The sequence below is a fragment of the Pan paniscus genome, chromosome 7, assembly GCF_029289425.2.
Source record: "Pan paniscus chromosome 7, NHGRI_mPanPan1-v2.0_pri, whole genome shotgun sequence".
Classification (NCBI taxonomy): domain Eukaryota; kingdom Metazoa; phylum Chordata; class Mammalia; order Primates; family Hominidae; genus Pan; species Pan paniscus.
In genome coordinates, this window is record NC_073256.2 from 160,006,799 (window position 1) to 160,027,457 (window position 20,659).

General features: G+C 59.1%; 1 long non-coding RNA gene across 2 annotated transcripts; it reads left to right on the forward strand.

The window, feature by feature from the left end:
* The first annotated feature begins 4,253 nt into the window (after positions 1 to 4,253).
* LOC117981530 (uncharacterized) lies at positions 4,254 to 14,902 on the forward strand. Of its 2 annotated transcripts, none has more exons than XR_010113041.1 (4): positions 4,254 to 4,548; positions 6,594 to 11,554; positions 12,192 to 12,281; positions 13,768 to 14,902. It is a non-coding gene; the product is annotated as an uncharacterized LOC117981530 (long non-coding RNA). The 2 variants fall into 2 exon arrangements; XR_004673107.3 differs by having other exon boundaries at positions 6,597 to 11,554.
* The last annotated feature ends 5,757 nt before the right edge of the window (positions 14,903 to 20,659 follow it).

Below are 20,659 nucleotides of genomic sequence, written 5' to 3' on the forward strand. Positions count from 1 at the left end.
TGTCCACACCCTGCGTGGGACCATGTTCCCGGGACTCGTGCCAGTCCCCTCCTCCAGGAAGCCCCTCTATTTGTGGGCCCTCGGGGAACCCCGTGCATGCCCGGGCAACACCTCCTCCTTCCAGTGTCTCTTGTTCTCTCCCAGCGAGGCCCCAGGGTAGGGACGGCCAGGACAATGAAGTTGCTCCACATGTCCTCCCGGCTCAGGTGCACAGGTGAGGACACTGAGGCCCAGCCACACACACCACCTGGGGTCAGGGCAGGCCCCATGGCCCTGGTCCTCAGCCCAAGTGCAGCTCCAGACCAAACTTTGGGGTCCCAAGACTCACCTCTGTGGCCAAGGCAAGTACAGAGATGCTTTCGCCATGATCCAGCCTGGGTCCCCCACACCAGCCCCTCAGGGAGGACAGCGGGGCCAGAAACCCCTTGTGTCATCAATGAGCAGACCGAGGCTCAGAGACACAGGTGACGTTCCCCAGGCCCAGGGGCCAAGGCCTGGGCCCTCCCTGCCACGTCGCCCTGTTTGGCATCAGCCCCATGCTCAGGGCCTCTCTACCTGGCTGTCTGAGGACGTGAGGGCCAACCTCCAGCAGGGCCCACACCTCCTCCAGATGCGAGGTGGACGTCCATCCCACAGCAATCGCAATGCCCTGCGGACTGGGGACCCGGGGATGCTTTGGGCTGTCCTCAAGAGACAGTGAAGACACTCCCAGCCCTCCCTGGGGGCCGCAGCTGGCACTGGGCAGGGGGTCCCATTCCCCCCAGCAGAGACCCCTCTGCCAAGGTGGGCCCAGGACACACGCAGCCTGGCAGGCCTCAGTGGTTCCTGCCCATCAGCGCCTGACAAGACACTCCAGTGCCTCGAGGATCACACAGGATCGTGAAGTGAGGGACAGGGGCCTGGGATCAGCAGGGGCCCGAGATCAGCAGGGGCCCATCTGAGGCAGGGCCAGAGCTGTGCTGACCAGAGGGTCCCCAGGGTGCTAACCCACCTCCCTTTGGTTGGAGGACTGGTGGGGCATCTCCAGGAGGCAGCCCACGTGCTTCCGCACCAGCTCCACGCCAGCGCAGTCTCGAAGGACCAGCCCGTACAAGTGGAAGAGGAAGGTCTGGGCGGGACGCCAAGGGAAAGGGGATGCTGCTGCCGGGTCCAGCCTGCCTCTCTGAGCGGCACTCACAGGTCCATCTGCAGAGCCACCGAGGCTGGAGGGAAGCATGTGCTGGGCCCCTACCCCTGCCCCATGGCTGCCTGCTGCTCCGTGGGGGCTGCTCCAGGACTTCAAGCCTGGTGACTCCTGCAGGAGGTGTCTACACTGGCGCCTGAGTCTGGGGCCGGGGGAGCTGCCTTAGAACACAGAGCCCAGGACTGGGTGGGCCTTGCTCCTTGTGAGTCCCAAGCACATACCCCAGCCCGCTGAGTGCTGCCGTACACCCTGCCTGCCACGCGGGCCATGCTGTGCACAGGGCCCTGGCCATGCTGGACTCCCAGCCTGGGGACCTCAGACGCCCTGGGCAGAACTCTCACTGCAGGGACGCTGCCTGCTCCCCTCCCCTCTGCACCCCCAGAGCCTGCCCGTGGGTGCAGGAGCCACACAGCAGCAGGTCTCGTGTCCATCCACCACCTTCCAGATCCAGAGGGCTTGGAGTCCCTGCAGTCATTTTGGGAGGGGAGGGAACTGACAGCCCCTCCACACCTGGGCACCAACCTTCTCTGAAGCCTGCTGGGAGTCTAGGCTTAAGAGCTGCAGAAGCTCCTGGATGCCACTGTCCTCGGTGTCTGACGCCTGCTCCTTCCCGGCCAGCTATGGCAGAACAAGGTGCCCAGGGCATGGACACCCTGCCCCCAGCCCTCCTGCCAGGGACAGGAGGACAGGGCCCAGAGTGGACAGAACAGAGATGGTCCCACCAGGACCCATGGGCAGGTGGAGAACACAGTCTACTCTCAAAGGGTGGAAGGAAAGGGTCGGGTTGAGGCCCCACCCACAGCTGGGGGCTCAGGCTCAAGTGTGATTCTGGCCACACGCTCCTCTGCTTAAGACCCCACCACCCCAAAGACCTTATCCTTAGGACAGAGGCCAAACCCTTAACAGGGCAGCCTGCAAGCCTGGATGCCCTGGCCCTGCCCCCATGCCTGGGAGTGCCCCCGCCCTTCTGTGATGCCTCATGCTGGCCCCAGGGCCTTTGCACAGCCTGTCCCCGCCACCTGGGCAACTTTCTCTCCCACCTCTTGTACCTTCATTGGCAGTCAGCCCCAATGCCCTACTGTGTGTCCCCCTTTGTAAGCACTCAGGCCCTGCTGGGGTGTCTCCACCTGCCTATCTACCAGGCCCTGGCCCCCAAATAACCCGTCCCTCAGAGTGAAGGAGGCTGACAGCAGCCCTGAGAGGTGAGGGGCATGCGGAGGCTGCACGTGAATCAGGCTGCAGCGGGAATGCAGAGGCAACAGGCCAGGACGGCCCCTGAACCCCGGGACCCTCAACAAGCTCTGGCAGTGGCCCAGGCCCTTAGCAAGTCTAGAGGATGGCCCCCCAAAGAGGGCTGGGGCACACAGAACAAGGGGGTCCTGCTGCCCCCACTCCCAGGCCTGGTGTGAGAACAAGCCTAGGAGGCTGAGCTGGTGCCCTGGGGATGCCTCAGGCCCTCCCCGTCCTGCAGGTCAAGAGCAGACAGACCAGGGCTGGGCTCAGAGTGGCTGCAGCCTGGGCCGCCCCCTGCCCTTTTCCTCGCAGGGAGCAGCAGTGTCGGTCCTGACTTCCTCACCACTTCTGCACCTTCCAGCGGGAAAGTCAGGGGCTTTAGGGATGGCCAGGGCTTGTGGGAGCCGAGGTGACAAGGGAGTGATGGCAGCTGAGCTTGGGAGGCGTGGGCTCCGGGCTTGACAAGGCCACCAGCTGCCCAGTGAGTCCTGCAGAGGCCCCCCAGAGCCCCATGGCTCTGTACATGTCAGGGCCACAGAGGGTGCAGAGCGTGGCTGGGGATCCTACCTGGCTGTGTTCCACCAGCTGGTTTAGGATGGTCTCCAGCACCTGGCTCTGCTCCATGACCTCCATGGCCCTGATCCTGCTGGTGAGCTCTTCCTCCCTGGGGAGGCACTCACCCAAGGACACTCCCACGAGCCCTGGGTCTGGGCGGTCTGCGGGGACCAGGAGGCAGAGAGGCACCGCTTGCCCTGCCTGCCAGCCTGTGGCCTCCTGCCCCCTGCAAGCCTGGGACCCCTGTGGGTGCTGGGAGCTCACAGGAAAGTCTGTGCTGCCCTAGAGGCTCCAGACAGCCCATAACTGCTGTCTTTAAAATGCACATGGAGGAAAAGGGTGTGAAAGTAGCTGAGAAGCTGGAAGCACCAAATGCAGAGGCCCAATCACCTCCGCAGGGCCGGGACACACCGCAGAGGCCCAGTGGTGGCTCAGGGCCTGGACCAGGTGCAGGCCCACACCCAGAGCCTGAAACCAACACCTGATGTGCGGGACGACAGACGGGGCCAAAGTAACCGCTGAGCATCTGGAACCAAATTTTACCTGCATCCTGCCCTATTCCCACCAAACTACATTCCAAACGAAAACTGAACACAGAGGAGATGTGGGTTTCATCACCCCAGTCTCAGGGTAGACAGGGGTTTCTAAACATGAAACGGAGGCAGCCCTAAGGGACGCACCTTCACAGTTAGCAACGTAGACCACAGTTCACCCAAAAAGCCCACCTCACAGACAGCTGAGGAAACCATCACCACGCCCGGAACAAGGGGTGAGGGCCGGAGGGGACAGGCCTCGCACCCCAACCCGCACCAGGCTATGGCCATGGTCAGAGGCTTCCAGAAGAGGAAGCCCGACTGGCCAAGAATTAAATTAAAAGATGGTCCACCCCACCAGTAATGAAAGAAATGCAGGTTAAGGCAACAAGGAAGTGTGATTTCTCCACTGTCAGCAAGACAAAGACGAGGAGTGAGAGGAAGCCACCCTCACGCCCCAGGGCTGGCCACTCCTCCTCTTTGCAAAATCAGTGAGTGACAAACAGGTCTCCATGTGGAAATTGAAGAGTCTATTCGACGCTGCACAGATGATATGATTCCTGTTTCATGAACAGAACGAGGCCGGAAGCTTGGCTGTGAAGGCAAGTGTGAATTGTCAATTTGACAAACGCTTTTGCAAAGATGACCAATGCTTCTGTAATCAGAAAAGAAATGGTAAAGCTGCCTGCCAGGGTCCTGCTGGAAATAGGGATGACGTCAGAGAGAGCCTCAAACCGTCAGCGTTGGCCACCGCCTTGCACTGCGCCCATGCTTGGAGCCCCGAGCCCCAGGCCAGGCCCTGCCCGCCCGCTCAGCCCTGCTCGCCATGCTACTGCCCTTGCTGCTGGGGCAGCCGGCAGGGAGCCCACCTGAGGCGCAGAGGGAGGCCATTGCCGGGCGCTGCCACCATGAGGAGTCCCGAGTCCTGGGGAGACAGGTCCTGCGCAGGGAACAGAGGGACGTGTCACTCACGCCTGCCGGGGCCGGAGCTCGACTCCGAGGGACCCCGAGTCACCCCAGTTCTTACCCGGTCTCCTCGCCACGGTAGGTCGCCCCCACCTGTACCAGGGCCCTAAACACCGCTGGTCACTGCAGCATGGGAGGGCTCTCTGTGGGACCTGGGAAGGAGGGAGGAGGAGGCTGCCACACTGGGCCTAGCCTTTGAGCCCCACTTGCTGGGACTCCTCAGAGGCCCCTGGGGATCCCCTGGGTCCCATGCCTGTCCACCCAGCCTCCCACCCAGCTCAGGGTCTCAGTCCGCACAGCAGGGGCAGTGCTGCATTGGTACGTAGTCCTGCCTCCTTCCCAGTACTGGGAGCTCAGCTGCAGCTCAGGCAGCCTTGGGACAGCAGAGCCAGGCCAGAGCCTCCCGGGCTGGGCGGACGGCCGCACGTCTGAGAAGCCAGCCGGGCTGCACCTGCCTCTGAGGGCCTCTCTACCACCCCCACAATCTGCCCTCTCCCTTGGGGGTCTGCAGGGCCTGGCACCTTCCTCTCCTCGACCCTGAGCCCCTCCCTGGACTGCCACCCTTAGACCCAGCTTGGAGACATTAGGGGGTCATCTGGGGATCTTGTTAAAATGCACCCTGGGGTTCAGCATGTCTGATCTGGGCCAGAACCTGCGTTTCATGCAAGCTTCCAGGTGGCCCCTGAGCCCAGATGGAGGAGGCCTGGTGCCCACCCTGGCCCCCTAGCCCCAGGCTGATGAGCCAAGGGGCTCCACCCCAGAGGGCCCCCACCCCAGAGGGCCCTCTACCCGAGACCCTCCAAGACCCCCGTTCCTTGCTGCCCAGCCACACAGTGGCCCAGAGACTCAGCCCCAGCACCTACCCTGCCCCACTGCTGTCGAGGGAAAGGTCCCCCAGACCCTACAGCCCCGTCCACTGCCGACTCCCCTTGCCCTGTGGCCAGCCCAGCCCACTCCCACCACTGCCAGGCCATAAGGCCATCTTTTCAGTTCTTTAAAAGAAGGCACCTAGGACACCCGCCCCCACCACCCCCACGCCATGGAACCTCGGCACAAACTTCCCGTCCTCTTGCCTGGGATCATGCAGCCCTCCCCCCTCATGGTTAAACATGCTCGCTTCTGCCCTGCCCTCCTGACACACAGGCTAACCGAAGAAGCACCTGCGAAGAAAGGTCTGTTAGCTACATGTAAGGTTTAAAGGTTAGGAAGCATTGCAGCCAGCTCCCAGGCACAAGCGCAGGACACGTCACACCTGCCCAGGGCGGACTCCCAAGGGTGGCCAGGCACCCTCAGGCCCTCTGACCATGGCACGTAGGGTTTGGCTGTGAATCCCACCTCCAGGGAGTGAATCTATAGGAAAAACTAGAAATGCCTAAAAAATTCACTACTTAAGGCTTCTTTCCAGGTTTAAAATAGCCACACATGTTCAAAAATAGAGCAAGAATGGGCACGTTTCTGAAGACTATTTAATGACTGGGACGGCTCAGGATCCAAGTGGAACGAAAAAGTCTCATGATTCTCATTGAAAATTGAATTATCTCTGGGTGCCGGGATTCCGGGTGATTTGTTTTTTTTCTGAATCCTTTTCAAAATTGTCCAACGAGTCTGCAATGAGCATGGATTTACCCTTCTCAGAGAAGAAAATACTTATTTAAAGCCAAAACTGATGTTTTTTTTTTTAAGGCAAGAAAAGGACAAACCAGCAAATACTCCCTTTGGGTTAGGGAGGGCCAGCCGGAGAAGAAGCCGAGGGACAGCCAGCACAGGTTCTGCCCCGCCCTGGGGTCCGAGGTCTGAGATCCTGGTGGCCCCTGGAGCCTAAGGAGAAGATGGGAGGGGTCAGGTCTTCCAGGAGAGGGTGGGAGAGGGTGGGGATGCTGCCCAGCCAAGGAGGGGCCTCATGAGTGCGGGGAGAGGCGGCTGCTGGGAGCAGGACACCAGGCCCTCTCCTCTCTCAGCCTGGGGCAAACTTGCTGAGTTTTCTGGGAGGAAGCTCCAGAGCGTGGCTGTCCCGACCGAGGGGAATTTAAACTAGGCTGGGCCCAGCCACGGGATGGAGCTGGAGGTGCCAAGAGGCTGTCCCCTGAGCTCACAATCAGCCTGGGTCTCCCCGCTTGTCCCAGAAGCTTTGCTAGGGAGACCGATCAGCCCCGGCCGTGAGTGACCACCCCGTCTGCCCGTCCATGAGTGACCGCCCCGTCTGCCCGTCCGTGAGTGACCGCCCCGTCTGCCCATCCACCCGCAAACAGTAGAAGCTTTGCTAGGGAGACTGATCAGCCCCAGCCGTGGATGACCACCCCGTCTGCCCGTCCGTGAGTGACCGCCCCGTCTGCCCGTCCGTGAGTGACCGCCCCGTCTGCCCGTCCGTGTGTGACCGCCCCGTCTGCCCGTCCGTGAGTGACCGCCCCGTCTGCCCGTCCGTGTGTGACCGCCCCATCTGCCCGTCCGTGGGTGACCGCCCCGTCTGCCCATCCGTGAGTGACCGCCCCGTCTGCCCACCCACCCCAAAACAGAAATTGCTTGCTAGGCTCCTAGACGTCATCCAACCAAGGAGAAGGGACCAGGCGGCAGGCAGGGGAGCGCCTCGACCGCATTACTCTCCCTTGATGGCAGCGGAAAGGGAGGCATTCTCAGGGCGCGTGTGTACCACTGAGCCCCCAGAGGCCTCTTCTGCACAGCGGCTGCTGCGGAGGCATTGGGAAGGGATTCCCGAGGTGAGGTTGGTTCTCAGCTGCAGAGGACAGACTTCCAGGTGCCCTGAGGGGTCTTAGAACTGGACCAGGCTGCCCAGCAGCCCCCACAGGTGAGCCCAGCAACTGCCACCGTGCAGGGTTGGGGTGATACCTTCCCGCAGGTATCCACCCCAGACCCAGCGAGCCACTGTCTGCAGAGTCAGCAAGATTGCTTCCCGAGAAAGCCTGTCCAGCAGCCAAGGGCTTACGAGGGACCAGTTCTCAACAGTCTGGAGGTCGAGGGGAACTTCACCCCAAGGATTCTGGCCTCAACTGACTCTGCAGGCAGCTGAGGGAATTCCTGAGCACACATGGCCCTGAGGCTGAGAAGGAGGAAGCTCTGGAAACTGAGGAAGCCGCTATACCTTGACCCAGGCAGGGGCCCTGAGAGAGTGGAGCCCACAGTTGGCCTGAGGAAGGGTCCCCTAGGAGGGGCCGCTGACCAGGGCTCTGGGGAGGGGCTTCCCTTCCTAGAAACCCTCACCCGCCCCTAACCATCCCCAGGAAGAGGCTGGAGGGCTCCAAGAACACCACGGATGGGGTGGTTGCCTTAGCTCATGCTATGGGTTTGGGCTCACTGTCATTTGGGATCATGCGTGTCCTCCCTCGAGTCCGTGAGTCAGCCCCACTGCCTGAGATTGCGGTCCAGGATTGACCTGAAGAATGGAACCAGTCCAGGGGCAGGGGATGCGGCTGCCCTCGGGCTCATGACTGACGGCCCAGGCATCTTCAGAGGGGCTTTCCTGGGATTACAAGCCCCCAGCAGAGACAGCTAGGGCATGGCTAAACCCACTGCCATGTCAGGAAACTTAGCAGTAAAGCCTTCTCCCACTCCCCACAATGGGACACGATGGTGACAGCAGCCTCGGTCCTGAGCAGGCTGGAGAAGGACGTGGCCCCTCAGTCCTGCTGGCGGCCTCGGGAATGACCCCGGCCTAGGACACAGCCAGCTCCACTATGGGGTCACCCTGAGTCTTCTTTAGGAGACTCTTAAGAGATAACATCCCTGAGGAAACTCTGTCCAGTAATAGAGTTTTGTTTTGTTTTGTTTTGTTTTTAATTTTTTAAAGAGCTGTCCTCTGAGAGATGCTTGTCATCACCGCCAGCCCTGGGGAGCTGGGAGAGTTCCTAAGAGAATATCCCAGCTTCACAACTGCTGCAGTGGGGAGCTCCCTGAGCCACAGCCAGAGCCTTTCTCAGGGGCGTGTGTGAGGCTGGGGGACAGAAGGGAGTGGAGACGCGGCTCCAGGCTCCAGGTGGCTGTGGAGGGGTGTGTAGAGGGTGTGGTCCCCAGGGTTTCTCCCCCCATGCCAACAGCTGCCCCTGGAGAGATAGGCTCAGGGCTCTGAAGAGAACTGGGGGCCTGGGACCTGGGCCACTGGGCTGAGGCCTTGGTCTGGGACCCCGTCTCCAGCCATGGAAAGTGGTTTTGGCACAGAGCTGGAGGGGTGGCGGCCCGGCCTAGAGACAAGGCTCCTGTGTGTGGCTCGCTGGGCAGCCAGGGGAGATGACCACAGGTGGCCTCCTTCAGCAACTTGGGCCCCAAGCACCCTCCCTGCTGGACAGCCTGGCTTTGGCGACTGTAGGGAGACCCCGGAGCAGGCCTGCTGCCCTCTGCTCCCTGACAGGACCCCTGGGCTTACTCCTTCCCCAGACCTCCGGAGGGAATTTGGGGTGAGGGTGGGATGAGGCAGAAGTGGGGGAGGGACAGAGACCCTGACCCAGGCCCCCGGGCTCCCTAGGGACACAGGAGTTTCCAAGTCCCCACAAACCCTGCAGACAGCAGGGGACCCTCTAGAAAAGAGGCCGGAATTGGCCCAGGGGGACCCAGGGACAGAGGTGACAGGGCCAGGCTTGGGCGGGCAGCCATTGGTCTAACCAGGGTTTACAGGGCCATTCTTAGAGAAGCAGAGCTCAGCGGCACACAGCTTCTCAGGGACCTGGGTGCAGCCGGCCAGGCACAGGGACCTAGGGGTCTGCCAGAGGTGGGGCACAGCATGGGTGAGAGTCAGGTTCTCTCGGGGAAATACTTCGAGAGGGGCAGGGAGGAGTAGCTGGGGGTGCCATGGGCATGGAGTGGGGTGGCGTCATTGACAGGAGCCACGGCCAAGGCCTAGGGGAGGTTTTGTGGAGAAACGGGAGCTGGGAGCAGCAAAGTCAGGACCCTGGAGCGGTGGGCGGGAAGAGCTGCTGCCCTGGGGACCCCAAGGCCTTATGGGGTGAGCACCTCAGGAAAAGCAGGCTGGGGGTCGGGGGCAAGCTCCGCTTTGGCCGGGCTGAGGTCAAGGCACCTGTGAGTGAGCTGGAGTGAGGGGAGGAGCGGCAGGGCCCTGGAGTAGAGTCCAGGGGAGGTCCCGAGCCCAGGGATAAGCTCTGTCATGGGGTGAGAGACAGGGTAGAGACAGACTGGAGGCTGGGAGGCCAGGAGAAGGGCTGGAGTCAGGGACAGGGGTCTATATCCACCCTCCCCCCGCCACCCCACTGGTGTCTGAGAAAGGACTCCCACAGGGTCCCCAGAACTTGGTCTGAGTTCCTCAGTGTGCACCGGTCACCACTAGCATGGACTGGAAAGCCGGGCGTGGAGTACGTGGAGATCCAGACTCCACAAGACGAGGCTGAGCACAGCCACGCCTCCCCCGGGGCGCCCCTCGGCGAGGGACAGGTAACTGACTGGTGACAGCTTACTTCACAAAGGGGACACCGAGCCTGGAGAGTGGCTGCTCTGCAGAGCCCGCGCAGGACCTGCGGTGGTGGCTGGTCTGTGCCTTTCACCCATGGACGCTGCCCCCCACCATGCCACCTGAAGTCCACAGAGGGGATGGGGGACCATGGACCTGGGGCACGGGGTGGCAGAGGCAGCGTGGTGCTCGTGGGTGGGGAGGGGCCCCATCTGGGTGGGACACAGGGTGGGCACGCACAGTCTCCTCCCCCATCTCGGCTGAGCCCTGCTGCAGCCCACGGCTCCCAGAGCGGGCCTGTCACCCGCCGACTCATGCATCCTGCATAGAATAATTGAGTGCCCAGAATGTTCTGTCCTATATTGGCTTGGGAAAGGGAGAAAAAGATGTAACCAAGGTCGTCTTCACCCCTGAGGGCTCAAAGCCCAGGAGAGGAGACAGGCTTGTAAAGGGAGAGCCATCCAAAAAGGTCAGTGGAGAAAATCAGGGCAGGCCTCCCAGAGGAAGGGGCTCTGGGTTGGAGCTGAAGGCACAGACAGCAGTTTGCTAAGTGGTGAGGAAGGAAAAGTCTTGCAGCAGAGAGAATGGCATTCGAAGGCCCGGAGTGGGACGAGTGCAGCCATTCCGGGGGCAGGAGCGCTGGGCGCGGTGGCCCGGCCTGGGAGACCCACGTGGCTTCTGCAGTGGAGCAGCGAGTCGGTGCCGGTTTGCAGAGCCCTTTAGACACGCAGGGCTCAGGAGCTAAGGTTTTGTCTTAGGACTGAAGGGAGGCTTCACAGCAGTGCAGTCAGGAGAGGAGGCTGACAGGGCCGAGGGGCTGTGCAGGTGGGAGCCTCCCCTCCTTCCGCTGGACTCCACAGGACGCCCTTCCCCTCAGCATTCACGGTGGCCTCTGCGTGGCCCCCGCTGGGAGACAGCATGAGGGGTCGCGGTGGCGCCATCAAACTCCAGGTCCTTCCCTTGCATTTCTCAGGTTTCTGCAAGGGGCACGTGGGGGCACGTCCTAAAAACCCACTGCGCCTCCCGTCCCTGCCCACCCAGGCTGCAGCTGCTCCTGTGTCTGTCTCTGACTCCCTGGAAGTTCTCCTCCAACCCCACCCCACACACCACCTGCTGTCTCCCTCCCACCTCCTTTCTTCCTGGTTCTGGGTCCCCAAATGCCCCGGAGCTGCGTGGGGTAGGAGCCTCGCTGGGAGGAGGCGGGGGCTGGGTGGTGCGGATCGGGGAAGCTGAGCTCTCAGGACTGGGGGCCCCTCCTGCACCCGTCTCCACAGCAGCACCTTCCCAAGCCCGAGGTGGCCAAGCCTCGGGTGTGACTGTGAACCAGCGCCTGCCGCAGGCTCCGCCCTCAACCCCGTCCTCCATCGCGTGCTGTGGGGCCTGGGGAGATGACTGAATGGCCAGGTGCCTCAGTTTCCCCACCTGTGAACCAGTGCCTGCCGCAGGCCCCGCCCTGAACCTCGCCCTCCATCGCGTGCTGTGGGGCCTGGGGAGATGACTGAATGGCCAGGTGCCTCAGTTTCCCCACCTGTAAACCAGTGCCTGCTGCACGTGGTTGTGATGAAGACTGAGTGTCGATATGGAAAGCACTTGGACAAAGCCGGTCACAGGAAAACTGCACTATAAATGCGGTGCTGCGGGAGGGGCCACACTTGGAGGAGCTGGAGTGCTGGGGTGAGGCAGGGAGGGAACGGGCTGGAGGTGGTCATGGGGCCCTGCCCTTAGATGAGTTAACTGGGGAAATGGCCTCTGAGAGGGGGACGTCCGTGTGGAAATGGGAAGAAGCTGGCCGGGTGCAGGTTGCGGAGCAGGCATGAGGGGAGGCAATTCAGGCAGCAAAAGCAGCAGGGTCAAAGGTCAGAGGGCGTGGGCCCGTAGCCTCGGAGGAACCGGAGGAGCCGAGCAGAGGCCAGAGGGCCAGAGTGGGTGGCAGGGAGGCTGGCAAGGGAGGTTGTGGCCATTGTCCCAGGACCAGGGGAGTCATCGTGAGCTCTGAACAGGGGAGTGGCCCAGCCCGATCTGTCCTTTACTCAATTGTCTCCATTGCCCACATCCCTCCTGCCTTCCTTTGACAAATAGAAAATAACCCCCACCACAGCCAGGCGTGGGGTTGGGTGCCCAGAGGACAGTGGGAGTGGGGGTCGGGGCCCAGCAGCCTCAAGGGCTCGCAACCTGGCTGCCCGGATGGGCCTGTTCCCCAGCCCCGAGCTCCTAGGCTGTGACAGCTTACCAAGGTTCCGGCCACTTGTCAGGTAGCAGAGTCAGCCACGGGGCTCGAGGCTGACATGTACGTCCCTCTGGCTGCTCGTAGGATGCCCACCCTGAGAATGGACCGCAGTACCAGCCTGCTGTCACCCAACCAACTGGAACCTCACAGAAAAAGCGCATGTCCTGGCCAAGGGTGAGGAGGAGCAAAGGGCTGGGGACCAGGTAGGGAGGAGGAGTCCCCAGGAGTGCCGGCCCAGCTACTGGGTGCAAGAGGTCCTGGCAGGCCAGCCAGGACCTACCAACCAAAAGCCCCACCAGGAAGGACCCCACTGGGGCTCAGGAGCTGGATGCCAGGTCACCCGGCAGGCCCCAAGCTCACCAGCCCTCTGAACTCAGGCGTCTTGGTCAGGTGGGGACTGTAACAGTGGAGATGACTGAGTGAGGTGTCCTGTGGGGCACCTGTGTGGCTGCACACAGCAGGTGCTGGGCAGGCCTTAGCAGCTCCCACTAGGGCAGGACTACTCCTGGGGTCAGCCAAGGAGGAGCAGCGTGTAGAAGGCCTCCAGGACCCCTTGCAGCTCTGGACAGCCTCCCTAAGGGGCAGAAAGGAGCCACAGAAAGGGAAGGAAGGGGATGGAATGCCCCCGGGGGAGGAAAGCCTGGCGGGAAGAGCTGTAAGTTCAGGAGTCTCGGAAGAGAGGCAGAAGGTTCCACCCAGCCCTGCCCTTGGGGCTGCTGAGCCTGGACAACCCTGCCACGTGAGTGGCCTCCTCACCTGCAGAGCAGGATGGGGTTGGGGGTCTGCAGAGCAGGAGGGAGTAGGGGGCTGCAGAGTGGGAGGGAGTGGGGGGCTGTAGAGCAGGAGGGAGTGGGGGGCTGCAGAGCGGAAGGGAGTGGGGGGCTGCAGAGCGGGATGGAGTGGGGGGGCTGCAGAGCGGGATGGAGTGGGGGGCTGCAGAGTGGGAGGGAGTGGGGGGCTGCAGAGCGGGATGGAGTGGGGGGCTGTAGAGCAGGAGGGAGTGGGGGGCTGCAGAGCGGAAGGGAGTGGGGGGCTGCAGAGCGGGATGGAGTGGGGGGCTGCAGAGCGGGATGGAGTGGGGGGCTGCAGAGCGGAAGGGAGTGGGGGGCTGCAGAGCGGGATGGAGTGGGGGGGCTGCAGAGCGGGATGGAGTGGGGGGCTGCAGAGTGGGAGGGAGTGGGGGGCTGCAGAGCGGGAGGGAATGGGGGGCTGCAGAGCGGGAGGGAGTGGGGGGCTGCAGAGCGGGAGGGAGTGGGGGGCTGCAGAGTGGGAGGGAGTGGGGGGCTGCAGAGCGGGAGGGAATGGGGGGCTGCAGAGCGGGAGGGAGTGGGGGGCTGCAGAGCGGGAGGGAGTGGGGGGCTGCAGAGCGGGATGGAGTGGGGGGCTGCAGAGTGGGAGGGAGTGGGGGGCTGCAGAGTGGGATGGAGTTGGGGGCTGCAGAACGGGAGGGAGTTGGGGGCTATAGAGCGGGAGGGAGTCGGGAGGCTGTGGAGTGGGAGGGAGTGGGGGCTGCAGAGTGGGAGGGAGTGGGGGGCTGTGGAGTGGGAGGGAGTGGGGACTGCAGGGTGGGAGGGAGTGGGGGTCTGCAGAGCAGGAAGGAGTTGGGGGCTACTCAGGCCCTCCTCTCTGAACCTGTCTCCACCCCTGCTATCTTCTTCAGGGCGCCTCAGACCCCTTCTGCTGAGCCAGCACCCCCCACCCTCGCCCACAGGCAGGAAAAGATGGGACTCCTGTGTTCCCGCTGCAGCAGAGCTGACTGGGGTCTTGGTGCTGGCCCAGTCAATGTCTGTCCAATGATGGTTGCTGTGTGTGGGGTGCACCCGACAGGCTGGGCCGTGGGGTTTCCAGAACAAGGGATGACACAGGACCGAAAGGAGGAAACTGGGCTCAAGAGCTCCACCTCTTTGACGTCTTCCCCAGCTCAGGGCAGCAGTTCCCTGGGGTTGCTTCTTTGCCCAGAGCCCGGGCTCACACCCCGCTATCAGTATCTCACCCGGGAGGTGTCTAGAACCTTGGAATAAAATGCTCCTCATCTTACTCTTCAGCACATTGTCACGCTCGCCGTTGATCACTGAGTGAGTGAGTGGATGGGCGATGAGCCAAAGGAGGCCTGAAAGCCGGAGTGTGCATCAGGGCTGTGGGCCAGGCCGGATCCCCTGATGAGGAGGGTTTGGAGTATGTTTGCCTCAGGGCGGAGGCAGGAGGCGCCCAGGCCCTGCTCAGGTCAGGTCAGAGCCCTGTGCCAACAGCCAGAGAGGCCTGGCCTCCTGGAGGTAAGACCTGCATCCCTGGACGGCCCCGGCTGCCTTCGTTGTCTCCTGGCCACAGGGATGACCGGCACTCAGGGATCAGGAAGGGGCCGAAGAAGCACCTTCCTGCCAGGCCCTGCCACGTGTCCTCACCAGCCCTTGCCTCCCGCCCCACTCAGGGAGTTGGACCCTCTGCATCAGGCCTTCTAGGGCGAAATGGCTTGACGTGTGTCCCCTCCAAATCTCATGTTGAGATGTGATTCCCAGGGTTGAAGCTGGGGCCTGCTGGGAGGTATTGGGTCATGGGGGCTGATCCCTTGTGAAGGGCTTAGCCACCCTCTTGGTGACGCGTGAGTTTTCGCTCCGTTAGTTCACTAGCGATCTGGTTGTTTGAAAAGCCTGAGACCTCCCCGCCCCTTCCTTGTTCCATGTGACACGTGGTTCCCTTTCGCCTTCCCCATGGTTAGAAGCTTCCTGAGGCCTCCCCAGAAATCAGGCAGATGCCAGCACCATGGTTCCCATAAAACCTGAAGAACCATGAGCCAAAATAAACCTTTTTTAAAAAAATAAATTACCCAGCATCAGGTATTTCTTTATAGCAACACAAGAGCAGACTAATGCATGGGGCTTCCAGGGCTGGCAGGAGGTGCCGTGTGACCACACAGGCCCCTGCCCTCTCTGTGCACGGCACAATGGGCCCAGTGTGCAAAGGAGACCCCTACTCGGGTGATGACCACAGCGGGCAGGGGTCTGAGGCAGGTCCACACAAAAATGCCATAAGCGCGTGGAAGTGTTCCTCCAGGGAACTGAGGTGCAGGCGGGGACCTCCCTCATACCCCCAAGGCAGGCCAGGAGCAGCTACATCTGCGTGTCACATCCCGGCAAAGGGGCCACCAGACCACTCCTCACTGCCTCGATGGAGAGACCCCCCGGGCAGTGCTGGCCAGGTGCCGCTGGACAGGAGGGCAGACACCCTGCTCCCAGGAGGGAAAGGGGAGGGTGGCCCAGCTCGGCTCCCAGATGCATCTGTAGAGTGGGGTGTGTGTGTGTGTGTGTGTTTGTGTGTGTGTCAGGGTCTCTGGAGTGTGTGTGTGTGTCAGGGCCTCTGGAGTGTGTGTGTGTCAGGGTCTCTGTGTGTGTGTGTGTCAGGGTCTCTGGAGTGTGTGTGTGTGTGTGTGGTGAGTCCGTGCCGTGTGTGGCATGTGGCTTGCGTGGTTTGTGTACATGCTCCAGGTCGCTTCTATCCTGAGGTCACAGCTCCTTCTGGTGATGCCCCTTGCCTGGTGCCCTCTTCAAGGGGATGTCCTGGCCATAGGCCTGTGTCCCCAGGAGGGGAGCAGGACACAGGCCCGCTGAGCCCCTCTGCGGTGGGCAAGTCCTCCGAGGCTGAGCCCCTCCAGGGTGAGTCTGTCCTGTCTCCCAAGTCTGAGCCCCTCGGCGGTGGGCCCGTCCTCTGAGTCTGAGCCCCTCTGTGGTGGGCCCGTCCTCTGAGTCTGAGCCCCTCTGTAGTGGGCCTGTCCTGAGTCTGAGCCCCTCCGTGGTGGGTCTATCCTGTCCTCCTAGTCTTCTTGTTTCCAGACTGGGGCGTTCTCCTGGGCTCAGAGGTGCACGGCACACAGCTTGGCCGCGTCGGAAGGGACCACGGGTGGACTTGCCATGGGAGCTGCTCTGCCAGCAGCCTGACGGCCCTCCTAGGGCAGACCAACCAAGACTGCTCCTCTCCTCCCTCAGGGAGAGTCGCTGCCAGCCCCACAGAGCCGAGACATGTCCGGTGGCTCTGGCAGTCTTGCCAATCTGGCCCGTCTCCCTCCCCATGCCCATTGCCCCAGTTACGCCATGTCGCCCATGGTTCCCGGTTCTGGGCAGCGGTTGGGGGCTAGGCCTGGCTTTCCATCGCCACCCTTCCAGGACGTCTGTTTCGCCAGAAGGCGTGGAATCCTTCAGCTGGTTCCCAATCAGGTAAGGACAAAGAGCCAGACAGGGTCCCTTGTTGAACTGGTCACTTCTGGGGGCAGCTGGGGCCCTCAGAGGGATGCGTTGCCTTGGAGACAAGGATGCTGATCTATTTACCTACTCACTTCTGCCCCCCATGAGCTGAGGGACCTCCAGGGACACTCATTCCTCTGCACTGCACACCTGCACCTGCTGGTCCGGCCCTATTCTTTGGAGGTGGCCCTGAAGCAAGGAAGAGAGAAGAGGGAGCTTGGGTGGAAAGCCGTGAGCAGACACAGGAGCTGGCGGCCACGGCTGCAGGAGTCAGAGGGGAGCCCAGACGGTGTAGCAAGGGGCACCAATGGTGTCTGCTCCCATTAGAATTCCAATCAGCCAAAGTTGACCTCAAGCTGACTGTCCTGGCTTAAGTAAGTGGGTATTTTCTCATGTAACAAGAAAGAATGGGCATTTTAGGGGCTCCATGCCCCACCAAAGACCCTGGACCTTTCGGTCTTAACAAGATTTTTTTCTTCTTGTTCTTCTTGCCTCCAAGATGGCTGCTTCACCTCCAACCATCACATCTCCACTCCAGGAAGCAGAGAAGGTGAAGGGTCTTTGTCAGCTGAAACCAACTGCTTTCCTGTAAGTTCTGCCCGTGGCTTCCCATTTCTCACCAGCAAGAAAAGGGCCACATGGCAAGAGGCTGTGAGGTGCTCTGGGAGAGGTGCGCAGTCACCTCAGACAAAACCTGTTCTCTGCGATGAGGAAGAAGGGGCGTGGGAGTTGGGAAGGCGGCTGGCAGGCTCTTTCAGAGGCAGACGCTATTAATTTAATGATTTTCCTTTTTCTTTGACACACGGAGCCAAGGCCGTCTTGGCACAAGCTGCAAGGTGCCAGCCGCAGGAAGGAGCATGATGGGAGCTGTGGTGGGGAGAAAGGAGGTATTTCCTCTAACAGTGGCCTCTGCATGCCCTCGGCCTCCCTAGACAATTCCTTCATCTCTTCCCTTAGCTGCCTCTCTGTGGCTGGGATTGTACCCGCCTATCAGCCAGGCACCTGTGAAAGGACCAGCTCACTTAGAGAGAAGCTGCCTGGTCTTACCCAAACCTCTGGCCAATCCCCTATTCCCAGGATAAGAGTGTCTTCCACAGCATCTGTGGCCCAGGGCCATCTGGCCTCTTGGTTACCACCAAGGCTGGGGAGCTCACTACCTCTATAGCATGTGTGTAGGCAGGGGAAGGAGGCAAGAGATGTGGGTAACATAAAAACCCCAGATTCCTCCTCGATGGTAGTGATCATGAAAAACATCTCCCCAAAGCCACAGAGGTTTTCAGGAAACTCCTTTCCAAGCCCTTCCTTGAGTGGAGATGGGATAGGCATGGGCAGCCCCCCAGAGTCCCCAGGGCTAAAGTGACCCTTTTGCACAGAGGAGACAGTAGAAAGGAGACAGGAGACAGTGTGTTTCAGAGAGGAGCAACCATTGCCCAAGTTCACCAGTGGAGGAATTGGAATGCGGGTCTGAGCACATCCAAAGGAAGAAAGGCAGGAAGAACAAACCACAGTCCCGCCCGAGTCAGCAACTGCCAGGACCAGGGCCCATCGAGGCTGTGCTGGCAAAGCTCCCTGGCTCCTGGCCCACCCTGTTCTCCCAGAGAATCCAGCCAGGTGTGGGGACGCCCAGGAGGGGCTGCCCGCACAGTGCGGTGTAGTGGGATTCAAGGGGGCCCCAGGGGAGAGGAGGGAGAGGTTTGGTCTGTAGTTGTGTTTGCCACTCCCCATTTTGCCCCCTTCCTGGGCAGGCAGGACTGGACTGGGCTGTGCAGTATGAGTCATTTCTGGGTTTTCTATACTATTCCACTTCTGTGTCCTTCCTTCCACCAGTACCATACAGTCATCATGGCTGCAGCTATTTAATAAGTCTTGAAATTGGGTAGACGTGTTCCTTCCACTTTATTCCGCTTTTCCAAAATTGTTTTAGCTACTCTAGTTCTTTTGCCTTTCCATACAAATTTTAGAATCACCTTGTCTGTACCTACAAAAAAAAAGAAAGAAAGAAAGAAAGAAAATCTTGCTGGGATTCTGAGAGGAATTTCTTCAAACCTGAATATCACTTTGGGGAGGATTGGCCTCTATGGTGTGTTAAGTCCTCCAATCCATGAATCTGGTATTTGTCTGCATTCACCTCATCTTCTGGGATTTCCTCCACAAGGCTTTCGTCGTGGCCATGCTTTACTAGCTTTGCAGCCAAGCATTTCATTTTTATTTCAGCAATCGTAACTTGTATTGTATTTTCGTTTCTGTTTTTCCCTTCTAGCATTTAGCAGTACAATTTATTTGTAGATGTTGATTTTTGTATCCGGCAACCTTGCTGAAACTGCCTGTTAGCTCTAGGAGTTTTATGTAGATTCTTTATTATTTTCTGCACAGATAATTGTGTCATCTGCAGACACAGACAGTTTTTTGGGTTGTTTGTGTGTTTGTTTGTTTGTTTGTTTTTGAGATGAAGTCTCACTCTGTTGACCAAGCTGGAGTGCAGTGGTGCGATCTCAGCTCACTGCAACCTCCACCTCCCAGGTTCAAGCGATTCTCCTGCTTCAGCCTCCCAAGTAGCTGGGATTACAGGCACGTGCCACCATGCCTAATTAATTTTTTTTTTTTTGTATTTTTAGTAGAGACGGGGTTTCACCATGTTGGCCAGGCTGGTCTTGAACCCCTGACCTCAGGTGGTCCACCTGTCTCAGCCTCCAAAGGTGCTGGGATTACAGGCGTAAGCCACTGCGCCCAGCTGACACAGACAGTTTTACATCTTCCTTCTCAATCTGTATGCCTATGATTTATTATTCTTGCCTCATTTTAGTGGCTAGAACTTCCATTACTATGATAAATAAGAGTTTCTGATCTCAGAAGGAAAATACCCAGTCTTTCACCAATGGCATGATGTTTGATGTAAGTTTTTTTTGTTTGTTTTTGTTTTTGTTTTTTTGTTTGTAGATGCCCTTTGTCAACTTGAGAATTTCTCCTCTATTCCTATTTTTTTCTAAGAATTTTTATCAAAAAATGTTGGGGCATCAATTGCTTTAACGTTATTATATAGCTTGTTGATATGGTGGATTTCATTGCCTGAATTTCAAATCAAGCCAGCCTTGCATCCTGAGTGAGCCCCGCTTGGTCACAGCATTTGATTACTTTTACCTGCCATTGCATTCTATTTGCTAGCATTGTGTTAGGGATTTTTGCTTCTATACTCATGAGGGTTATCAGTCTGCAGCTTTCTTTCATTTTCTTTCTTTTCTTTTGTACCGTCTTTGGTTTTGACATTGGGGTGATATTAGCATCATAAAATGAAATGGGGTGCGTTTCCTTCCTTTTCTTTTTTCTGGAACAGATTGTGTAGAATTGGCATTCACTCTTTAAACATTGGGTAGAATTATCCAGTGAAACCATATGGGCCTACAGATTTTTTTTTTTTTTTTTGGTGAGTTTTAAAATTATGAGCTGGTTTTAATTCCCTACTGGCTACTTCATGAATTAATGGGTTAAAAACCCTCCTTGACAGGTGTCCGCTTCATATTTGGATGGATCAGGATTTTTACTTTTTAGAAAAGTCCTTGACAAGTGTCCGCTTCATATTTGGATGGATCAGGATTTTTACTTTTTAGAAAAGTCCTTGACAAGTGTCCGCTTCATATTTGGATGGATCAGGATTTTTACTTTTTAGAAAAGTCCTTGACAAGTGTCTGCTTCATATTTGGATGGATCAGGATTTTTACTTTTTAGAAAAGTCCTTGACAAGTGTCCGCTTCATATTTGGATGGATCAGGATTTTCACTTTTTAGAAAAGTCCTTGACAAGTGTCCGCTTCATATTTGGATGGATCAGGATTTTTACTTTTTAGAAAAGTCCTTGACAAGTGTCCGCTTCATATTTGGATGGATCAGGATTTTTACTTTTTAGAAAAGATTTTCCCCTCACATCTCTTCCCTGGGCAATGGGGCAAGAGGCAAGCTGACTTCTCACCACCTGAAGGGTGGGCAGGAGGGCAGGGGTGCCTGGCCTGGCTCTGAGGAGGTAAGTGGGCTGGGAGGGGCTAGAGCAGGGCTTCCCACTAGGCTTTGGGCCGGCAAGTGGCTTCAACCAGAGGCTGCTGCCCCTTCCCCTGGCTGGGGGACTCCTCAGCCAGGACCATCCACCAGCTTTCTTCTGCTCTTGGCTACCCCTGCACCTTTGCGCAGGTAAATTCACCCTTCCTCTCAGTCACAGACATCACCAAGGCAGGCCCAGGCCACAGCCTCACCACACCATCCTATCTCGGCAGACGGGAAGCAGAGGCCTAAAAAAGGTTGGTTGTCCACCCGGGGTCACCGATGGTGT